Genomic DNA, 22,371 nt, shown 5'->3' with positions numbered 1-22,371 from the left:
GTCAGCACGACGGCGTGATGACGGTGATGATGAAGTTACCGGCGCACGGCTTCGCCTAAGCACTATGACGATATGACCGAGGTGGATTATGGTGGAGGGGGGCACCGCACATGGCTAAGACAGTTGTCTGTTGTCTGTTCTAGGGTGCCCCCTGCCCCCGTATATAAAGGAGCAAGGGGGAGGCCGGCCGGCCCTAGGGCGCGCCAAGGAGGGGAGGAATCCTCCTTTCCTAGTCCTATTAGGAGGGGGAAGGAAGGTGTGGGAGAGGGGAAGGAAAGGGGGGGGCACCCCCCTCCTAGTCCAATTCGAACTCAAGGGGGAGAGCGCACGCGTCCTGCCTTGGCAGCCCCTCTCTCTCTCCAATAAGGCCCATCTAGGCCCACTAGTTCCCCCCGGGGGGGGTCCGGTAACCCTCCAGCACTCCGGTTTTCTCTGAAATCACCCGGAACACTTCCGGTGTCCGAATATAGCCGTCCAATATATCAATCTTTATGTCTCGACCATTTCGAGACTCCTCGTCATGTCCGTGATCATATCCGGGAATCCGAACTACCTTCGGTACATCAAAACACATAAACTCATAATACCGATTATCACCGAACGTTAAGCGTACGGACCCTGCGGGTTCGAGAACTATGTAGACATGACCGAGACACGTCTCCGGTCAATAACCAATAGTGGAACCTGGATGTTCATATTGGCTCCCACATATTCTACGAAGATCTTTATCAGTCAAACCGCATAACAACATACATTGTTCCCTTTTTCATCGGTATGTTACTTGCCCGAGATTCGATCGTCGGTATCTCAATACCTAGTTCAATCTCGTTACCGGCAAGTCTCTTTACTCATTCCGTAATGCATCATCCCGCAACTAACTCATTAGTCACATTGCTTGCAAGGCTTATAGTAATGTGCATTACCGAGAGGGCCCAGGGATACCTCTCCGACAATCGGAGTGACAAATCCTAATCTCGATCTATGCCAACTCAACAAACACCATCGGAGACACCTGTAGAGCACCTTTATAATCACCCAGTTACGTTGTGACGTTTGGTAGCACACTAAGTGTTCCTCCGGTATTCGGGAGTTGCATAATCTCATAGTCATAGGAACATGTATAAGTCATGAAGAAAGCAATAGCAAATAAACTAAACGATCAAGTGCTAGGCTAACGGAATGGGTCAAGTCAATCACATCATTCTCTAATGATGTGATCCCGTTAATCAAATGACAACTCATGTCTATGGCTAGGAAACTTAACCATCTTTGATTCAACGAGCTAGTCAAGTAGAGGCATACTAGTGACACTCTGTTTGTCTATGTATTCACACATGTACTAAGTTTCCGGTTAATACAATTCTAGCATGAATAATAAACATTTATCATGTTATAAGGAAATATAAATAACAACTTTATTATTGCCTCTAGGGCATATTTCCTTCAGTCTCCCACTTGCACTAGAGTCAATAATCTAGATCACACAGTAATGATTCTAACACCCATGGAGTCTTGGTGCTGATCATGTTTTGCTCGTGAGAGCAACATTCAGATCCGTATGTATCTTGCAAATCTCTATGTCTCCCTCCTTGACTTGATCGCGGATAGAATTGAAGCGTCTCTTGATGTGCTTGGTTCTCTTGTGAAATCTGGATTCCTTTGCCAAGGCAATTGCACCAGTATTGTCACAAAATATTTTCATTGGACCCGATGCACTAGGTATGACACCTAGATCGGATATGAACTCCTTCATCCAGACTCCTTCATTTGCTGCTTCTGAAGCAGCTATGTACTCCGCTTCACACGTAGATCCCGCCACGATGATACGTCTCCAACGTATCTATAATTTTGATTGTTCCATGCTATTATATATTCTGTTTTGGATGTTTAATGGGCTTATTTATACACTTTAATATTATTTTTGGGACTAACCTATTAACCGGAGGCCCAGCCCAAATTGCTGTTTTTTTGCCTATTTCAGTGTTTCGCAGAAAAAGAATATCAAACGGAGTCCAAACGGAATGAAACCTTCGGGAGAGTTATTTTTGGAACAAACGTGATCCAGAGGACTTGGAGTGGACGTCAAGAAACATACGAGGAGGCCACGAGGCAGGGGGTGCGCCTACCCCCCTGGGCGCGCCCTCCACCCTCGTGGGCCCCTCGTGGCTCCACCGACCTATTTCTTCCTCCTATATGTACCTACGTACCCCCAAACCATCGAGGAGCACCACGAAAACCTAATTTCACCGCCGCAACCTTCTGCACCCGTGAGATCCCATCTTGGGGCCTTTTCCGACGTCCTGCCGGAGGGGACATTGATCATGGAGGGCTTCTACATCAACACCATAGCCTCTCCGATGATGTGTGAGTAGTTTACCTCAGACCTTCGGGTCCATAGTTATTAGCTAGATGGCTTCTTCTCTCTCTCTTTGGATCTCAATACAAAGTTCTCCTTGATTTTCTTGGAAATCTATTTGATGTAATCTTCTTTTGCGGTGTGTTTGTCGAGATCTGATGAATTGTGGGTTTATGATCAAGATTATCTATGAACAATATTTGAATCTTCTCTGAATTCGTTTATGTATGATTGGTTATCTTTGCAAGTCTCTTCGAATTATCAGTTTGGTTTGGCCTACTAGATTGATCTTTCTTGCAATGGGAGAAGTGCTTAGCTTTGGGTTCAATCTTGCGGTGCTCGATCCCAGTGACAGTAGGGGAAACGACACGTATTGTATTGTTGCCATCGAGGATAAAAAGATGGGGTTTATATCATATTGCATGAGTTTGTCCCTTTACATCATGTCATCTTGCTTAAAGCGTTACTCCGTGCTTATGAACTTAATACTCTAGATGCACGCTGGATAGCGGTCGATGTGTGGAGTAATAGTAGTGGATGCAGGCAGGAGTCGGTCTACTTGTCATGGACGTGGTGCCTATATACATGATCTTACCTAGATATTCTAATAACTATGTGAAAGTGCAACTATCCCTGGGTGGTTTTGGTAATTCCTAACAACATATAGCTCATTGAGCTAATGCTATTTCAAGATAGATATTTCAGGAAAGCTCAATGATTGGCATGGCATGGATTAGGAAGTGGACCCTTCAAAATGCTAAGGACAAAAGATTGGCTCAAGCTCAAAGCACAAGACTCTACATTTTCTATTTTAGTGATCCAAGATCACATTGAGTCTAAGGAAAAGCCAATACTATTAAGAAGGGACACTACAGGAAACAACTATTTTGCCGTCTGCCACGGCGGACGGCAAAGGCTCGAACGGCGGACGGAAAAGGCCTTTGCCGTTAGCCGCGGACGGCAAAAGGCTCTGGCAAAGTAGGCTACGGTAAACAGGTCCTTTGCCGTCTGCTTTTTATGGCGGACGGCAAAGAGTCCTTTGCCTACAGCGGCGGACGGCAAAAAGGAGGGACGGCAAAAATACTGGACGTCCGCCAGCGTTAGTCCGTTAGGCGCCTAACGGCGTCCTTTGCCGTCCGCCAGCGGACGGCAAATTTGAGCGCCTCTTTGCCGTCCGCCAGTTGACGTCAGCAATGCGTCAGCGCCCGCTGTTTTTTGCCGTCTGCCACGGCGGACGGCAAAGGCAAAGTCTTTGCCATCAGCTTAGCTTTGCCGTCCGCCACGGTAGGCAAATTTGCCAAATGGCCCATCTCTCAGGAAGCACAGGTGGGCGCCACGTGCCCCCTTTGCCGTCTACCACCGATGGCAAAGGTGTCTTTGCCGTCCGCGGCGGACGGCAAAGAGCCTGCACTGCCTCTTTTTATTCTGTTTTTCTTATATCCAACAATTATCACAGGAAATATATCACAGGAGCCAGCACATATATATCCAACATAATAAATATCCAGCACATATATATCCATACATACATAGTAGGTTGCACATAGTTCCATCGATCCATACATATTACAATATGCAAAGTTGCATCATAGCAATCTAGTTTCATCATAGCAAGCGAGCAGAATACAAGAAGTGCATCAAAGGAAAAAAACAAGCAATCCATCATAGAAAGCTGGCTTCCGTGAAGTGAACGAAACCTGCAAAATGACAAATAAGAAAGTTAGAAAAAGAAGACTAGAAGAAGAATTAGACTAGAAGAAAAATAATAGAAGAAGAAGAAGACTAGAAGAAGAAGTATATGCCATTTATTAGCTAACCTAGGTGAAATGGATCGTTTATGAGCTATCTTAGGTGAAATGGATCGTTTATGAGCTAAGTTAGGTGAAATGGATCGTTTATGAGCTAACCTAGGTGAAATGGATCGTTTATGAGCTAACCTAGGTGAAATGGGTCGTTTATGAGCTAACCTAGGTGAAATAGGTCGTTTATGAGCTAACCTAGGTGAAATGGGTCGTTTATGAGCTAACCTAGGTGAAATGGGTCGTTTATGAGTTAACCTAGGTGAAATGGGTCGTTTATGAGTTAACCTAGGTGAAATGGGTCGTTTATGAGCTAATTATGCAATTTTTGACATAAGTTAGCTAAGTACATATCGTTTTAGAGCTAACTTAGGTAAAATGGATGGTTTATGAGGTCAGTAAGCTTATTAAGTCATTTTGGAGGAAAAGAAGCTAACTCTAGGTCATTATGGTAAGCATATTGGAGGAAATAAAGCTAAGTCTAGGTCTTTATGCATTTGTTAAGCAACACACTAGAGAAACTTACCGTGATCAGGGAGGTGTAGGAGCGGGGTGGCTAGTGCCGCTACCTGGAGAAGGATCGTGCGATGCGTTTCTGGAGTTAAGATGCACCAAAGATCATTTCCAATGTCTCGTTAGCATTATGACACTCAAATGTTAAGACTAGCAAGTAATGTCCATTCAAATTAAACTCACCGTGCTCCCAGGAGCAATCACTGGCATCGGCGGAGCGGGCTGACCGGACTTCTCGCACACAGACTGCACATTTGGTTTTCACAACAGAGTCATACTAGTTAGTAATGAGACTCAAATGTTAAGACTAGCAAGTAATCTGCAGAAGAAACTTACCACAAGGAGCTCGTACATGGCCCTTGCCTGCATGGCATTCCGTGCCCTCTCCTCCTCCATCATCTTTCTCGTCCTCTCCTCCATCTCCCGCTGCCTCTCCGCCGCCTCCGCCAGAAGTTTCTCCGTTCTATCTCTCTCAGTCTGTATAGCAGCCTGCAACACCACTCACATGACCATTTGTAATCATTGATGGAAGCGCACACAATGTAATGGAGAAAGATAACTGAGTACGTATCACTATCCTTGATGGCGAGTTGCACTGGCCGTTCACGAGGCCTTATCTCAGGAGCGGAGCTCGACTGGCGCGCCTTGATCTCCGGGAGAGTGCGAGGACAACGGATAAGTCCATCTCCAATGGCTATGGAGCCATGGGACCTCCCGCCACCAGATATCATCACCAGCTCTGGATCAGTGGGACCCTGGCTCGGGTTAAAGTCCTCCCCTTTCCTCGCCTTCCCCTCATCTCTATATCTCACGAGCTTGTTGTGGGAGGAGATGTTGGTGAAGTTGTTTGCATCATCGAGGTTAGACTGAGAGAAAGCCTTGACTTTCTTGAAAGAGCCAGTGTGGGCCATGGCATACAGGTCGTACACCTCTGGCACCTTATCCGCCTTATTGTAGCGTGCCTGAAAGAGAGAAACAATGAAAATTAGTAGTTAAAGGGCTCAAGCTAGCATGATGAATGAATTGCATGAATCATGAAGCAAACCACATACCCAGTTGCGCCCGAACTGATATAAGTTGGAGCTGCCTTGATGGTGTGGCACACCTTCCATTTGGGCACGTTTGTCCTTGGCCTCGTTGTGGAGGGCTAGCCATTCTTTTGAGCACCACTCATCGACCAACACCTCCCAACAATCCATCCGATCCGCACACCATCTCGGAGGCGCCTAAGTTAGCAAATAGAAACTTGAGCGCTACGGCTAAGAATTACTAAATGAAGGAACTTAAGTAGAAGGCCTTAAGAATTACCTTCATGTACTGCTCCTTACTCAGGAACTTATCGCGGCACGCCGGCTTGGTCTTCTTGATACCACGCAAGGCGTAGTAGTCTCGAACAGCCTGCACCCGAGCCTCGTGCCGTAAGTTCTGGAGTAGGCGCTTGCAGACGTTCTGGATAACATTTGCCGCGTCCTCCTCGTATCCCTCCTCACACCTGTAGAATGTCTGCAATCAAATGAGACAATATTGATTAGTACAATTAATAACTAGCTAGTTGAAGATTTTGAAATGTGTAAAGGAGAAATTACCCAGAACGTCCTGATCACCATGTCTGCCCTCGTGTCGCACACGACACCGTCGATAATGACATCCGGCGGGGCCGGGGCAGCCACGTAGTGCTCCCAGCTCAACCCAAGCTCTGGAAGCCGACCCTCACCAGGCAACGTGACAAACCCCGGGAAGTTTTGCCGGCAAAGAACTCCAAGAACGGAGTTGGGTCGGCGGACACTATGATGGTGGTCCCAACCCCTGCAGCATGACAAGGCCAACGCATTAGTTATTTGAAGAAACGTGAACGCAGAAGGTACAAAAATATTAAATGCACTTACGTACCTCTCCCCATCAGGGAAAATCAACCACCTCTGCTCGCGGGTCGCCGGCACGGACGGGAGCCGTGTAGCACCACGCTGGTAGACGGTGCCACCCTCCTCCTCAAGATCAGTCGGCTCCCCGCCATCATCAGCATGGCCACTCGGCTCCTCGGGCTGATCCGGCCAGGTACCCCATCCGGACGTGTGCTCCTCCAGGGTCTCGTGGGCCGAACTCTCGTGGGCCAAAGGCCAGTCGACCCGAGGCTCGTGGGCCCAAGACCCGTGGACCGGAGGCTCGTGGACCGGAGTCCGTGTAGCCTCCTCCTCGGACGAGTCCACCCTAGCAGTCACGTGCTCGGGTGAAACAGGTGGGGGTGGCGGCGAGGAAGGCGCCGTAGCAGTCACCCTACCTCCTCTCCCGCGACCACGTGCCCCACCTCCTCTCTTCCTACCTCGTCCCCTGCTGGGCACCGCGGTCGACGAAGAAGGGCCCGGCGGTGTGGACATACTGTCCAGCAACGCTCGGCGGAGAGGTACGTCTGGAATCGAAGACCTCAGACCACGCGCCGACGAAGAAGGGGCCTTGGCGCGCTCCCGACCAGCGCCCACCATCTTTCAACACCTGCCATGACAAACAGTAAATGAAATTAGTACAACATAAAAAAAAGACCGACATGAATAATAATATGTGTATCACTTAAGTGTATCATCATTAAGTACAACATTAAAAAATTTAATACCTGACACTACTAATAATCTCGATCAGTATCATCAATAAATGCATAATCATCATCATCACTATAATCAATGACGGGCTCATAGGGTTCAGTGGCATCAACATGTGCAAGGCCACCTTGACGTAATCGGTCAAGCAATGACAGGTCATCCGCAGCAGTAACCTCTTCTTGTTCCAGCTCTTCTTGTTCCTCCTCTGGGGTGATGTCGGATTCACTGTCGCTGTCTACTTCAATGTTTTGGGGTGAAGTATAGCGGTTCTTGAAACGCTTTTGGAAAGACGTGTCTCTTGGAAGAATTCTCCTTCATATGTGTCTGGGTTAATGTGAGGTTCATAATCCTCTTCCTTTGGGGGAGATAGTCTAGCACGTGGCGGCACTTCATAAACGACATCCCAACCTTTCAGATTTGGATTAGTTTGGCAGGCCCACGGTAGATAGAATACTTGGGTCGCCTGTTGAGCCGTAATATAGACATCAGGAACATCTAAATGGGTGCTTTGGTTGATTTCAACTAGCCCTATATGTTCATGAGTCCTTCTAGTCTCCTTCGGCTGAAACCAATAACATTTGAAGACTACGACATTCGGTGGGTTTTCACCATAGAATAGAAGTTCATAAATTGCTTCAACTCTCCCATAATACTCGGTACCTCCTTCGCCGATAGCAGATACACAACAATTTGTAGACTTTCGGTCGGCCATAGATAGCTCTTTGCCATAGGTACGAAAGCGATACCCGTTGATGTCGTATTTGTCAAATGAACGGACCTTATAGTCAAAACCATTAGCGACTTGTCTCAATTCGGCGTCCATAGACTCTGAATTAGCCTACAAGTTTAATATGAAAGGATTGTTGCATTACACACAAATTAGCGAATGAAACCGGGATAGCCGCCTACAAATTAGCCTACAAGTCTAATAGAAATTACCGTTTGTTTGAACCAAGAGATGAAACCGGGATAGCCGCCTCCTTGCTTTGCGAGAAGCTCATACTCTTCGACAGAATCCTTTTGGATCACCGCTCCATACAAGAATAAGGCGACGTATCAACTGTATGAAATATCCAGGAATAAGAGCAGTTCAAAGGAAATAGAAGTTGCGAAACTATGTACCGAGAACTTACTCGATGTACGGCCGCACTTCTATCAGGTTGTTGAAGATATACAACGAAATGGTCCGCCATTGTTCGTTATCCAAAGATACTGGATTTGAAACACTGGCTGGTGCGAGATTCTCTTTGAATAGGCTGAGGTTGGATCCACCCTTTTTAGGGTCGTCAGCATTGTACCGAGGCTTCGGATTATGCAAATGATGATTTTTGGCTTCGTAGTGTGCTGTCACGAAGTTTGCCTCCTCCTCAGTGATGAATGCCTCAGCCATCGATGCTTCAATTCTACGTTTATTTTTACATTTTTGTCGAAGCGTCTTCTGCATCCTCTCAGTTGGGTAGCACCAACGATTTTGCACGGGCCCCCCCCAATCTTGCCTCAGTCGGGAGATGCAAAATCAAATGTTGCATTGGATTTTACATTTTTGTCGAAGCCCGGTCGGGGTCTCGGGGCCGGGGTGTCGGGTCGGGGTCGGGGTGCCGTGTCGGTGTCGGGGTCGGGGTGTCGGGTCAGGCTCGGGGTCGGGGTCTCGGGGTCGGGGTGTCGGGTCGGGGTGCCGTCTCGGGGTCGGGGTGTCGGGTCGGGGTGCCGGGTCGGGGTCGGGGTTGGGGTGTCGGGGTCGGGGTCTAGGGGTCGGGGTGTCGTGTCGGGGTGCCGGGTCGGGGTCGGGGTGCCGTGTCGGGTCGGGGTTTTTCCCTCTTTTTTCCTTTTCCTCTTCTTCCTATTCTTCCTTTTCTTCCTCTTCTTCTTTTTTCTTCTCCTCCTCCTCTTCTTCTTCTTCCTTTCCTTTTTCCTCTTCTTCTTCTCCTCCTCTCCTCTTTTTTCTTCTTCTTCTTCTTTTTTCTCCTCCTCCTCCTCTTCTTCTTCTTCCTTTCCTTTTTCCTCTTCTTCTTCTCCTCCTCTCCTCTTTTTTCTTCTTCTTCTTCTTTCCTCAAACTAAACTAAACCTAAAACTAAACCTAAAACTAAAACTAAACCTAAAACTACAACTAAAACTAAATCTAAACTAAAACTAAAACTAAAAAGGAAAAAACAGAAAAAACAGAAAAAAGGAGGGCTCACCTGGGGGGTGGACGAGGCCTGTGGAGGAGGGGGGCGGGGCGGTGGAGGAGGCGGCCTGGGGCGACGGGGGGCCGGGCCCTGGCGGTGGGGCGCGGGGCGGCGGGGGGGGGGCGACGGGGCGGTGGGGGCGACGGGGCCCCGGGGCGGCGGCGAGCCGGGGCGGCGGGGGCGACGGGGCGGCGGGGGGCCGGGCCCGAGCGGTGGGGCGCGGGGCGGCGGGGGGCCGGGGCGGGGGGGGGGGCGACGGGGCGGGGGGGGGGCGACGGGGCCCCGGGCCGGCGGCGAGCCGGGGCGGCGTGGGCGACGGGGCGGCGGCGGCGCGCGGCGGGCGGCGGCGGCGGCGGGGGGGTGGGACGAGAGAAACGGTGAGGGAGAGAAGAAGTGAGTAACGGGCGGGGGGTACGGGCCGTTAGGTAGTGAGCTCTTTGCCGTCCGCCCCTCTTTGCCGTCCGCTTTTTTGCCTCTTTGCCGTCTGCTAGCGGACGGCAAAGAGGTGGCCCGTTAAGTTTTTCCCAAACGGGCGGGGGGTGGGGGCCACCTCACTCTTTGCCGTCTGCCAGCAGACGGCAAAGATTCTTTGCCGTCTGCTGGCAGACGGCAAAGAGCTGGCAGATGGCAAAGAGCTTCTTTGCCGTCTGCCCTTTCTTTGTCGTCTGCTTTTGGGTAGCTGATGGCAAAGAGCTTCTTTGCCGTCAGCTAGCAGACGGCAAAGAGCTGGCAGATGGCAAATTAGCTGATTCCAGTAGTGGGATGAGGTGTTGCTTATTGAGGTGCTTGCTCAAAATGCTTAGTGATATGCTCCAAAACCCTCCACTACTTTCTCATATCCACATATGTCCCAAACCACAAGTCCAACTCAGCCCCACCGAATTTTCATATCCGGAGCCACCGAGTTCAGTTGACATAGCCACTGCCAGAAACCCTAGTCTTTTCGGTCTCACCGATAGGGATCTCGGTCTCACCGAGATGGGATTGTAATCTCTCTGTTTCCCTTCGTAACGTTTCGGTCAAAGCGAGATGAGCGTTCGGTCCCACCGAGATTGCAATGCAAACTCTCTGTTTCCTTTTCGTAACGTTTCGGTCCAACCGAGATGAGCGAATCGGTCCCACCGAGTTTGCCTGACCAACCCTCTATTAGTCTATTACCAAAATCGGTCCCACCGAGTTTGTGTAATCGGTCTCACCGAGATTACATTATGCCCTAACCCTAATGATATCGATCCCACCGAGTTGACATGTCGGTCCCACCGAAACACCTAACGGTCACATTATGAACCAATTCGGTCTGACCGAGTTCTCTGAATCGGTCCCACCGAGTTTGGTGATTTGTGTGTAACGGTTAGATTTTGTGTGGAGGCTAGATATACCCTTCCACCCACTCTTCATTCGTGGAGAGAGCCATCAGAACATGCCTACACTTCCAATACCTATTTTCTGAGAGAGAACCACCTACCCTTGTGTTGAGGTCAAGATATTCCATTCCAACCACATAAATCTTGATCTCTAGCCTTCCCCAAGTTGCTTTCCACTCAAATCTTCTTTCCACCAAATCCAGTCCTATGAGAGAGAGTTGAGTGTTGGGGAGACTATCATTTGAAGCACAAGAGCAAGGAGTTCATCATCAACACACCATTTGTTACTTCTTGGAGAGTGGTGTCTCCTAGATTGGCTAGGTGTCACTTGGGAGCCTCCGTCAAGATTGTGGAGTTGAACCAAGGAGTTTGTAAGGGCAAGGAGATCGCCTACTTCGTGAAGATCTACCCTAGTGAGGCAAGTCCTTCGTGGGCGACGGCCATGGTGGGATAGACAAGGTTTCTTCTTCGTGGACCCTTCATGGATGGAGCCCTCCGTGGACTCGCGCAACCGTTACCCTTCGTGGGTTGAAGGCTCCATCAACGTGGATGTACGATAGCACCACCATCGGAACCACGGATAAAAATTCTCCGTGTCAACATTGCGTTTGCTCCCTCAAACTCCTCCCTTTACCTTCATATGCAATTGTTTTACATTCCGCTGCTATACTCTTAGAATTTCATGTGTAGGTTGATTGGGAAAAGGATAGATTTTTATTTGGTCAAGTAGGCTAATCACCCCCCTCTAGACATACTTTCGATCCTACAAGTGGTATCAGAGCTTTGGTCTCCATTTTCTTTGATTTCCATCGCTTTTGGCGATCATAGCCTTGGTTTCACAACCTAGGTGAGTATGGCGTCTAGCGAGGGAAATTACCACCGTATAGGTCCTTACTTTGATGGTACAAATTTTGCTAGTTGTAAGCATAAGATGAAAATGCATATTCTTGGACATAACCCCGCCGTTTGGGCTATTGTGTGTATTGGCTTGCAAGGTGAATTCTTTGATGAGAGAGAACCAAACCGTGAAGCTACCGCAGAAGAGTTGAAGATGCTACATTGCAATGCTCAAGCTTGTGATATTCTCTTCAATGGATTGTGCCCCGAAGAATTCAACAAAATCAGTCGTCTTGAGAATGCAAAGGAAATTTGGGATACTTTGATTGATATGCACGAAGGTACCGACTCCGTCAAGGAATCCAAATTAGATGTGCTTCAAAGTCAACTTGACAAGTTCAAAATGAAGGATGGTGAAGGTGTCGTCGAAATGTACTCTAGGCTTGCTCTCATCACAAATGAGATTGCCGGATTAGGAAGTGAAGAGATGACCGATAAATTCATCATCAAGAAGATCCTAAGAGCCTTGGATGGAAAATATGATACCGTGTGCACATTGATCCAAATGATGCCCAATTACAAAGATCTCAAGCCAACGGAAGTCATTGGAAGAATTGTTGCTCATGAGATGTCACTCAAGGATAAGGAAGAGCTTCACAACAAGTCAAGTGGTGCTTACAAAGCCTCGTGTGATGCTCCCACATCATCAAGTGAGAAACAAACCTTCAATGAAGAATTGAGCCTAATGGTCAAGAACTTCAACAAGTTCTACAAGAGTAGAAGCAAAGAAAGAAGTTCCAAGTCAAGGTCCTACAATGACAAAAGATCTTCTAGTCATGAGCGAAATTGCTACAATTTTGGAAGACCGAGACACTACTCCAATGAGTGTATGGCCCCCTACAAAAGAAGAGAAGATTCTCCCAAAAGAAGAGGTAGAAGAGAAGAATCACCACCGAGAGAAAGGAGGAGTAGAGATGATCGTTACGAACGAAGACCCTCTCGGAGAAGCAAGGACTCGGAAAGGAAGGAAAAGTCATCAAGGAGCTACACAAAAAAAAAGACATCAAGCTCATGTTGGTGAATGGGTATCCGGCTCCGACTCCGACAATCACTCCGAAAGAAGTTATCACTCCGACTCCGAATATACTCAAGATGAAGGTGTTGCCGGTCTAGCACTTGTGTCAACCAACTCCTACGACATATTTGACTCACCAAATGAAGGAATTGGAAGATGCTTCATGGCCAAAGGTCCAAAGGTAACACATCCCGAGTATGTTGATTTCAATAGTGATGAAGATGATTTGCTAGGTGATGATGATTTACTTGTTGACAACTCTAGTGATGAAAACTATGATGAAACGTCAATTAATCATGCTAATCAAGATAAAACGAATGATGATGATAAGAAGGAGATTGAGCGTCTAACTAAAGAACTAAACACTCTTAAGTTAGCTCATGAAACTACCTTGGAAACTCATCGAGAACTTTTAAAGACTCATGATAAGCTACGCTTTGAAAAGCTCAACCTTGAGCAAGAGCATGAGTTTTTAAAGGCAATCAATGATGATCTTCGCAAGAAAAGTTCTTCTTACATTGCCAAGCGTTTACTCTTGTCTACTTACATGCCACAAGTTAAATCTAGTAACAAGAACAAGAAAGATGCTACATCTAGTAGTAACAACAATCATGCTAAATCAAATGTTGTTGCTTCTAGTAATTCTCTTGATTCCACTAATGATTCTCTTAGCCAAGTTACACTTGAGCAAGAAAATAGCTTATTGAAGGGAATTATAGAGAAAGGTGTTTACAAGAGCCTTGCCGGAAGTAAGCAATTTGAGGAAATTGTGCGCAAGCAAGGAAGACACCGGAAGAATCAAGGTGTTAGTTTTGAACGAAAGTTCAATGCCAATGGAGTTGAGTGGGAAGAAGATCAATACCCCAAGACGAAGTTTGTTCCTGAACAAGAGAAGTATGATCCTACTTCCTTCAAGCGGACACAAGCTCAAGATGATCTTCCACCACAAGACCAGAAGCAAAGAGGCAAGGACAAGCTTCAAGAGGAAATTGATGCATTTGAAGAAGCACCTAAGGCCTTGGTCAAGTGGGTTCCCAAGACTACATCAAGTTCTACTTCATCAAGTACAACTACAACTCCAAGGATTCCCATCAAGATGGTGTGGATCCAGAAGAAGAAGAACTAGAGAGTTCTTGAGGGTGACTCCGCCAACATACTTCACTCTTATCATTTTGGCAAGAACAAGTGCAAACAACTTCCATATCTTGCACTAGTTCAAGGAGTCACAAACCCTCTTGTTGGTAAGACAAGGGACAAGGTAACCCAATGCTTTCATGGACATCATCTTGTGTATGCATCACTCTATGTCTATGGATATCCTTGTTTGTTCCTTGTGGGACTAACCCGTGTAGGTATTGAAAGTGCAACTCACTCCAAAGGATTGCTCCAAATGATCTACATCAACATTGAGCATCTACATCTTCAACACCTACACGAAGTCATCATCGACAAAACCCAAGGTTAGTTCATCCCTCTTAGGGGGAATATCACATCTAGGGGGAGCTTTACTCTAATCAATTGAGCTAAAGCAACTCTAATGGTGTGAACACAATAATGCTTTATGTAAAAGTGGTAACCCCACTTGTGCTTAAACGGTGAGTATGACCTATGATCAAATGTTCTCATTTGACTCCTATGTCAATATACTCATATATAGATGACCTAGTCATCGCCAAATTGCTTGATAGATGCTAGAGTGTTTGTGCATGCTTTGTCACATATTTCATTTGCCATTCTATTGTGTGAGCATGTTGGTTGCATATTTCACTCATTCGAGGACATCCATTTGTTGTTTTGATTGTTTGGCTCTTTCTCTTTTGCCAAATGGATGGACAAGAATGCCTAAGGACTCCCTCTAGCTATCTATGCTTTTCTCGTCTCAAACTCTATTCATGCTACATCACAAAGTTTGATCAAGTCAGATTCGAACCACTCTGTGTGAGGAGCACTCGGAGTTCCCGATTTGTCATAGACTTAAACCTCCAAAACCTCTTTGTGCATCTCGGTCTGACCGATTCATTATTTTCGGTCCTACCAAGTTAGTAAGTTGATCTAGGGTTTTCAATCTCGGTGCAACCGATTAGAACTTTTCGGTCACACCGAGTTGCAGTAACTGCTTGCAGTTTTGCATCTCGGTGCCACCGAGTCGTTCCACTCGGTCACACCGACAGGGTCAGGTTATATATACCGACGGGCCAAATTTTGGAAATTTTTCCGAACCATCTCACCCGCGCATAACCTGCTCTGCTTCTTCGGGTCTCCGGATCGTCCTCTCGTCGCCAGCGACCTCCCGCCGCTGGTCTCCACCGCCGTCAACGGAAATCTTCATCGCCGTTGCCGCCGTAGCAAGTTCGTCGCCGAACTAGGGTACGGACTTGAACTTTGTGCTAATCCCTAACTCCGATTCTTAGCACATTGCTTTGCCATGATCTTTGCCACGATTGAAATCATCCTGTCCAGCGAAAACATCCCGCATATTAGTTTTGATTTGAAAATTTCGGGTTAGGTCTCCGTCGAATTCATCTCGGACCGACCGAGTTGTAGAAATCGGTCTCACCGATTTTGGCTTAGGCCAAAGCACACGCATTTTCGGTCTGACCGAAAATTGCAAATCGGTGTGACTGATACGTCTCCGTCATATCTACTTTTCCAAACACTTTTGCCCTTGTTTTGGACTCTAACTTGCATGATTTGAATGGAACTAACCCGGACTGACGCTGTTTTCAGCAGAATTGCCATGGTGTTATTTATGTGCAGAAACAAAAGTTCTCCGAATGACCTGAAACTCCACGGAACTTATTTTTGGAAAATAATAAAAATACTGGAAGAAGAATCCACGTCAGGGGGGCCTCCACCTGTCCACGAGGGTGGGAGGCGCGCCTGCCCCCCTGGGCGCGCCCCTGCCTCGTGGGCCCCCTGACGCTCCACCGACCTCAACTCCAACTCCATATATTCGTGTTCAGGGAGAAAAAAATCAGAGAAGGATTCATCGCGTTTTACGATACGGAGCCGCCGCCAAGCCCTAAAACCTCTTGGGAGGGCTGATCTGGAGTCCGTTCGGGGCTCCGGAGAGGGGAATCCGTCGCCGTCGTCATCATCAACCATCCTCCATCACCAATTTCATGATGCTCACCGCCGTGCGTGAGTAATTCCATCGTAGGCTTGCTGGACGGTGATGGGTTGGATGAGATTTATCATGTAATCGAGTTAGTTTTGTTAGGGTTTGATCCCTAGTATCCACTATGTTCTGAGATTGATGTTGCTATGACTTTGCTATGCTTAATGCTTGTCACTAGGGCCCGAGTGCCATGATTTCAGATCTGAACCTATTATGTTTTCATGAATATATGTGAGTTCTTGATCCTATCTTACAAGTCTATAGTCACCTACTATGTGTTATGATCCGGCAACCCCGAAGTGACAATAATCGGGACCACTCCTGGTGATGACCATAGTTTGAGGAGTTCATGTAGTCACTATGTGTTAATGCTTTGGTCCGGTACTCTATTAAAAGGAGGTCTTAATATCCCTTAGTTTCCATTAGGACCCCGCTGCCACGGGAGGGTAGGACAAAAGATGTCATGCAAGTTCTTTTCCATAAGCAAGTATGACTAAATTCGGAATACATGCCTACATTATATTGATGAATTGGAGCTAGTTCTGTGTCACCCTATGTTATGACTGTTACATGATGAACCGCATCCGGCATAATTCTCCATCACCGATCCAATGCCTACGAGCTTTTCACATATTGTTCTTCGCTTATTTACTTTTCCGTTGCTACTGTTACAATCACTACAAAACCCAAAAATATTACTTTTGCTACCGTTACCATTACTTCCATATTACTTTGCTACTAAATACTTTGCTGCAGATACTAAGTTATCCAGGTGTGGTTGAATTGACAACTCAGCTGCTAATACTTGAGAATATTCTTTGGCTCCCCTTGTGTCGAATCAATAAATTTGGGTTGAATACTCTACCCTCAAAAACTGTTGCGATCCCCTATACTTGTGGGTTATCAGTGACCGAGTTTGATTCTTTGTGAAACCCTAGCAGTCTCGGTACCACCAAATTGTGACTCGGTCTGACCGAGTTCACTAGTTTAGGTTCCAAAAGCTGCTTCGGTATCACCGAGTTTACAAATCGGTAGATCCGAAATGCTTTCTGTGGAGAACTAAAACTAAGTTTTTAAGTCATCCTTTTTGCAAAACTCCTGTACTTTGTGATGCTCATCTACTCTACCTCGTCTATAACCTATTCACAGGGTCTGCTGTCAGAGTATTTGCAGAGATGTCTGACCAAAGTGACAGCTAGAACAAGTCAGAAGAGCAGGTTCAGTTGAGTGAGGGCACTATTCCCTCTAGCAGCTATGATGAAGGCAGCAGGAGCACTCCCAGCAATCTGCCAAAGGCTGCCACCAGGACAAGGAAGAAGAGGGATTCTGACTCTGAAGATGAAGATTATGTGGCTGTTGAGGATGAAGCCACTTCAAAGAAGAAAGTGCTGAAGAAAGAGTATGGCTCAGCTGCTGCAACTAGGCCAGGACTGAAAACAAAGGCTCCAGCAAGAAGACAACCCATGTCTAAGCCAAGAAAAGTTGCCACAGGAGAAACAATGGAGTTCACTCTTGAACCCAAGGAAACTGGAGATGGCAAGAAGAGAAAAGAAAGGGTCAAGAAGACCATTGCCAAAGTTATTGGGAAGCCATCAATGATGAGAGATTCTGAAGAAGAAGAAGAGGAAGAGGATGCTGCACCAGCACCCAAAGCACAAAAGCTTATGGGAGATGCAATTAAGTCAGGGGCTGCTCCATCAAAGCCCAAAGCTGCTCCCAAGGCTGCTGCTCCAGCTCCAAAGCGAAAACCCAAGAGAAGCACTAGGAACATACCTGCTGAAGAGAAGAACAAGGCCCCAGTGCCTCAAGCTGCTGAAGAAGAAGAAGATGATTCTGTTGTGTTGAGGAAGCTAAAGCCCAAGATCCCTGACCACACTGATGCACACCCAGTTGCAGAGAATATGAAAATCAGGAAGGATGCAGGATTGAGACTATGAAGAGAGTCTGATCCCTATGCTGTCAGAAGAAGGACTGCTATGGACTACAGATTCCACACTAAGGAACAGCAGGACTTCTATGAGACTATTCTGCTTAACAAGAAGCCCATTGTGTGTGACATGAGATGGGTTGACTGGGAGTTCATCAAGGAGAATGAGGATCACTTCCCTGGTGTGCTTGATAGCTTCAAGGCATGTGGAGTGGACACTTTTGTTGCTTAGAAGCTCACGAAGTGGAATGATGAGCTCATCATGCAATTCTACTCCACTGCCCACTTCTATCCAGATGGAAGGATAGTGTGGATGTTTGAGGGTACTAGGTACCAATCCACAGTTGATGAGTGGGCCAAGCTTATAAATGCTCCTGAGGGACATGAGGATGACTTGGACATTTATGCAGAGAAGAAGAAAGGCCACAACAGTATGGCCAACATGTACAAAGAGATCCTAGATGCTGCATTGGATACACATAAGTTTGGATTTGTCCATTACTTGTTGTCTGGTTTGCCAACAATCAACTGGATCTTAAGGCACACAGTGCTACCCAAGTCAGGTGATCACAAGATGATCAGAGGACATGCTATCACGACCGGTTTTTCAATAAAATATTTATTGAGAGACCAATCCCTTTTACGGACCAGCGAGGAAGAATTCCTTCTCACTGGTAGACAATATCTTGGTCACAGAAGAAAAATACCAGGAGTACTAAATATAATACAAGGTTGAGCAGAGACTGCCCAACAATTTATTACATGCACGCCGCTAAAACAAGACGGCGGATAGGGTGGCAAACTACTAACTTACGATAATAACGGTGGGGGAAATATCACCGCGAAGCGAGTGATATGATTCCAGAAGACTACAGCTCTTCGAGCGTCGGAGTGAGGCTCGAGGAGACTTATTGCGGGTGGCGGAAGCGTATACAATACAAGTGACCAATGTCCGGGATCGCGCAGGACTGACTGGGACTCCTCTAGGCATCGGACGCGCTATCAAACTCTTCATCCAAGAGATCGCCTTCGTCAACATCTGGCCAAATCAACAAGCCAGGTGAGTACAATGAAAGTACTCGCAAGACAGTTCGGACATAAGATATAACAAATGTAAACATGAAGCATATGAACAAGTTAACCGGTGCGATTAGACATAGAGGTAATAAATACTGGGTGCCAAGCGAGGGTCTGAATGACGCCTCAAGCGGAAACTGCAGAATAGTAATACTGGTGCCAAACGAGTGTCTGAAAGACTCCTCGAGCGAAAAATGCGGAATATTAATGCGGGTGCCAAACGAGTGTCTGAAAGACTCCTCGAGCGGAAAATGCGGAATAATAATGCCACAGTCGGGCGTCGGGGCGACACCACATAAAGGGCTTATAACAGAAAATAATAGACAGTGCATGCCGCAGTCGGACGTCTGAGCGACATCACATAAAGGGCTTATATTTAAAGTGAAAAACGAGTACACGCCACAGTCGGACGTCTGCGCGACGTCTCATAAAGGGCTTATATCACAACTCATTAATACAATAGTTCGGGAACATAAATTATCACAAGCATGAGACAAATATAAAGTTAGTCCATCCACAGGAATAACAATAAATCTGAATTTACCACTTGAGCTTGTTCACCGGGGACAAGTTTTTCACACAGATAGATATGGATATAATACTTACACTGCTTGATCATGGATACGATGATTTGGAAAGAATTGACTCTGCAGAGTTTGTACTTAACCACAGCCAACGGATTTCAGTAGTCACGGGGACTAGTTCCGTCTATGGTGTTTTGGAAGAAACACGTCTAACCAGTACACACCCAATTCAACCATCCGAAGCCAGGGATCACCCTCGGCAACATTCAAGAAAAACCTTGAGACGGGGAGGCTACAACCTCGCGTAGCATGGGATCAAATTTCTATACACGCGCTTTAAGGGGGTGCCCCCCCCTCTCGGTTCCAACCGGAAACACCCATGCCCCCTGACCGAATGACTGGCTTTAATCCTGGGCCAAGGTACCATCATCCCGGCCTCTCTGTTTGGTGAGTACACGGAAAGAGGTTACCAACTTACTAAACCGCATCCTGGCAATGAGACATGTGGTAGCACGGAAAGGGGAAAGAACGGTAATGCGGCTCCAACCACGTTAACGTCGGATGACGCAAGGCTGGCATGCTACAACAGTACCACCTTGCTGCCCTTCATGTCACCACATGATTAGGCCATCTCTCATCAGAGATCATCGCAACTTTGGAACATGCGGGAAAAGATCGATAACGTGGCTCCAACCACGTTAACGTCGAAGAAAGTCGGATGACGCAAGGCTGGTATGCCACAACAGTACCACCTTGCTGCCCTTCATGTCACCACATGATCAGGCCACCTCTCATCAGAGGTCATCGCAACTTTGGAACAACCGGGTCGTTGCCTTACAAGCAACGAGGTATTTACCGACACTCATGTGCCACGCACAAACTCTCACGTGAACATGTAAAACACTTGTCATATCAAATGTTCAAAACATGCTTGCCTCGTTCGGAGAAGTCGGAGTCTAGCTCGGCGAAGTTCGCGGCTCCGTCACCTCTCCCGGAACCTACGGCAATCACGAAACGGGTACTAACGTGAAAACCAACACATGCACAGAAACTTTTCCAAATATTTTTTTAAATAAATCCCATAAAAAACTAGACAAAATTTGAAGATTGTCAGAAAAAGAATCACTCAAAAATACCTTTTTATTAAAAAGTTATAAAGGTTTCTGTCCAGGGACTTATCTGTAATGAAACAGAAAAGTTCCAGGGTTTTAACTGAGAAAACAGAAAACGCTTCGGTTGGGAATGCGCAAGCGCAAAGGAGAAAACGTATTCTGCCCGAAGGCGCCAACAGAAAACGGTTCGTGAATAAAAGAACAGAGGCTGACACGCGGGGTCCACATGTCAGGTTTTGAAAAGCTCGTCGGCGCCCGAAGACTGCGGTGGACGCCGGCGTCGAACCACGGCGAGTTAGGAGGAACGGAGGGTACCAAGAGCTTCAGCGTCCTCTTCCGCGACGGTGGGTGGTGGACTCGTCCAACGGGGAGCACCACGTCGACGGCGACACTTTCTCCGGCGGACGGCGGCTCGGGTGAGGATGGGGAACTCCGGTGGAGGGCTGCAAGCTTCAAATTGAAGTGCGGGTCAGAAAGAGGGATGCATGGTGAAGCTACTGGCAAGAGAATGGAGGCGGAGGAGCACACATGGGGGCGAATCGGGCTGGATCCCGTGGCGGGTCGCGGCGGCCGGAGTCGAGGGAGGAGACCTCCTCGGGGCTCTTGCAGTGGCTAGGCGTGCTCTAGGGGGAGTGCAGGGCTGGTGGGTGCTCGAGTTGAAGCTCGGGGCCTCTATTTATAGGCAGATCGACGGGGTGGCCGTGAACGGAGAATCTCCGGCGAGCGATTACGGCGGAGCAGTGGATTGGCAGGGGGCTTGAGCGGCCGGGCAGCATCAGTGGAGGTTGCTGGATTCGTTTTGCAGCTAAACGGGGTCGGTCTTGGCGTAATGGCGTCGGTCCACGGTGAGGTGACCGCACGGGCTCAACGGCGACAGAGAGCGCGCTCCGCGCCCTGCGGTTCACGACGAGAGCGGCAACGCGTTCGGGGGAGTGGAAGGCCACGCGGCGAGCTCCGGTGGTTTGGGCGGCGCTGGGTGGCGTCGTCGGCGCCGTGTCTCCCGCTGGCGTCCGCAAAGCCGCCGCCGGCGTCGGTCACGGGGCGGCGCACCTTCTGCTGCTCGTCGCCGACGCCCGCAAGGCGCCAGGCGTTCGTGCGGTGCAGGAACAAGGGGGCGGGGACGAGGAGCAAGGCGACGCGGTGGCACTGGCGAGATCGACGTCCTCCTCTGAAGAAAACGACAGCAGCCACTGACTGAATCTCTGAACTTCCTGAACTTTGACAAAGACAGTGCACTGCAGGTGTTCGACAGAAGGTTTTGGCTATGAGATAAATTTTTCTGGAGCTGTAACTTGGTGAGATGACCACTCAATGCACCCAGAGGCTGCCTGATTTTACTTGGAATTTTTGGAGAAGGTTTGGAATGAATTTCACCAAATTTGACAAATCTGGTCCAAACTTGCAGCAAGTGTAGTTTGAAAATTTTGAACTAAAGACCAGTGGATCTTCATGGTTCTAGGTTGAGGGTACAAAGGACCAGGGAGGAGAGTTGGTTTGGGGGCAAAAATCAAAACAGAAAATGGAGTTCCTTTGTAAATCTCCAAGTGGTAGAATAGAAGACAAAAATTTGTTTGAATATAATTTGAATGGAAATAATCACATGGGGAGGTTCAACTTGTTGGATTTGATGCAAATCATGATCCAGAGGTGAGGGAGTGGTTAGGAGAGAGGATTTGCACTAATGCCATGGCAAGAAGGAATTGTTGAAAGTGGCAAAGGATTTTCCAAAAGCCATAGTGCAAATTCAAAAAGGTTTTCCAAAGTTATTTTCCCCAAAAGAAAAACATTTTGTCTTGAGTCCAAATGAAAGGCAAGAACTTCCAAGACGAAAGGCAGATCTTGGGTGAATCCAAATAAAACTTTTGCCATAAGGAAAAATATTTGAGAGGGAGAGTTCTCTTAAAGG

Source organism: Aegilops tauschii, chromosome 6 (genome assembly GCF_002575655.3).
Source record: "Aegilops tauschii subsp. strangulata cultivar AL8/78 chromosome 6, Aet v6.0, whole genome shotgun sequence".
NCBI classification, from domain to species: Eukaryota; Viridiplantae; Streptophyta; class Magnoliopsida; order Poales; family Poaceae; genus Aegilops; species Aegilops tauschii.
This window is presented reverse-complemented; position numbering follows the sequence as displayed.